Here is a 2,114-nt window from a genome sequence, read left to right as displayed (position 1 = left end):
CTGAAATTATAGTTTTCACACACTGGATCTCTTACCCCTGAAATTTGCTAGCTTGTTCATCTAACAGACCTAAGATGGCATTTCAGTAATGGCTGATTTTGCATTTCTTTGGTGAAAAGAATATGGAGATGTTCAAAATTATGTTGATGAGACTTTTTTTTTTTTTTTTTGCTACCCAGGATCAAACTCAGGACTACACACTTGACAGGCAGGATGAGATGTTTATATTTCATTTTCAATACAATATCTGGCCAATTGTTTAACTGTTTTCTCTAAGAGGCAAGCATGAGAAACTCGCTAAACTCCTAACTGATGCCTAGTCAGGAGCTACTTTAGTTTGATGACACATAATCAAGAATTGTGCATTATTTAAAGAACTTCAAAATTAAACTCGTGGAATTTTGCCTCCATCACATCCATTTGGAGATGAACATACTCAGCATGATGTCCAACCCTAGGAAGAAGAAGTCCATGAGGAAGAGGAAAGAAAGTGATGAAGATTAATGAAGGATGAGGAAATATGAAAGAAAAAGGAAAGGATAGAACAAAAATAACAAAAAGATGGGAGAGATAAAGAAAGATGCATGCAGAAGTGAAGAGGGGAGCAAGAAAAGTTTAACTGTATTTGAGCCACTTTCCGCAGCAAAGAAGTGGTGTTGCTCATAGTGTGAAAAATAATTTTGTGTAGAGTTTTTCTGAATTTTGCTTTTCAGGCTATGTGTTGAAACATTGTGAGCTTTAGTGTATACTCACTTTACTTTGCTTCTTGTGGGGACATCGGCAAATTGACAGTTTCTGGGATATGTAACTGTCATTTTATGTTTATTTGGCATAATCTAGCTATTTAAGTTCATATGAAGGCACAATGTGGGCTTCTTAAGGTAACACACTGTAATATTTTCCAATAGACTCTTTTTTATGAGCAGAATATATTTATTGAGAGAAAGAAAGCTCCTTTCCAAGAGAGGGACAGGAGGGGGGCTTGAGCGGGTGGTTCCCCCTCCAATAGACTCTTTCTATGCCCTGGTGTTCAAATCATTATGGAACAGGTCAAAAAGCAACTCATGTTGCAGTCCAGCTAAGAACAAAGAGTGCACTAGGAAGAAGAGTCCAGTTCACTACTATAATTAATACGTTACTATAATTAATTTCAGAATTAAAGCAAGAACTTGGTCACTTTTATGTAACTTACAAAGCTTACCAAGTTTCGTAAAACTCTGATCATTTTAATTGTTCACCCTTTATTTGATGCTTTTTTTTTCTAATTGCTGTATTTAGTATTTCTGTTTTATTAAGTACCATGACAGAAGCAGAAGCAGCATGAGGTCCATACTTTATCCACCTGTGCTTTGCAAAAACCCAGGACTATTCCAAGAACAATGGAGCTCTGGAAGAACAAAATTAACTACTTATTAAGCTGAAGCTGTAAGAGAGAAAATAATTAGTGGCCTTGGGAAAGAAGATAAAGATAATAAATTAAAAAGAAAAAAATTTAATTGGCAGAAAAGGGTTTAATATTTTTCAAAGGATTTATTTTACAGAAAACATCCAAGAAATTAAATTATGAACCTTCACAAAATGAGTGCCAGAAAATGCAACAATTATTTTTGTGATAAAGTTGGTATGATTTAGAAAATATTAAGCTATTGAAGATTTCATTAAAATAACTGAGAAATGATAAACCATAAGGGGAGTTGGTTTGCACAGTGAAGTATTTTATTGTTTAGATATTTTATTGTTTTAATATTATATAATATAGCACTTTATAGACAAAATAAAGAACTCACTGACAAGCTCATGTACCAATCATCTAGTTGACTACCCTGGTTCTTGAATTATACATATTTTCAACACTGACTTAGAAATTAACTGCCTTTTCCTTTCTTCTTTTCAAGCCAACATTTATTAGCTGATTCTCACCATTCTGTATACCACAGAAAAGCCATCTAACATTGAAACATTTAGCATCCAGTCTATGTATCTGGTCAAACATGTATTCCCACAAAAAAAGGTAGACTCCAAGGCCAAGGACATAACTCAGTGGCATAAACGCCTGCCTAGCAAGCACAAGGTCCTGAGTTTGATCCCTGGTACAAAATTTTAAAAAATGAGAT

This window comes from Octodon degus, unplaced genomic scaffold (assembly GCF_000260255.1).
Source record: "Octodon degus isolate 3935 unplaced genomic scaffold, OctDeg1.0 scaffold00168, whole genome shotgun sequence".
In the NCBI taxonomy this organism is placed as follows: domain Eukaryota; kingdom Metazoa; phylum Chordata; class Mammalia; order Rodentia; family Octodontidae; genus Octodon; species Octodon degus.
This window is presented reverse-complemented; position numbering follows the sequence as displayed.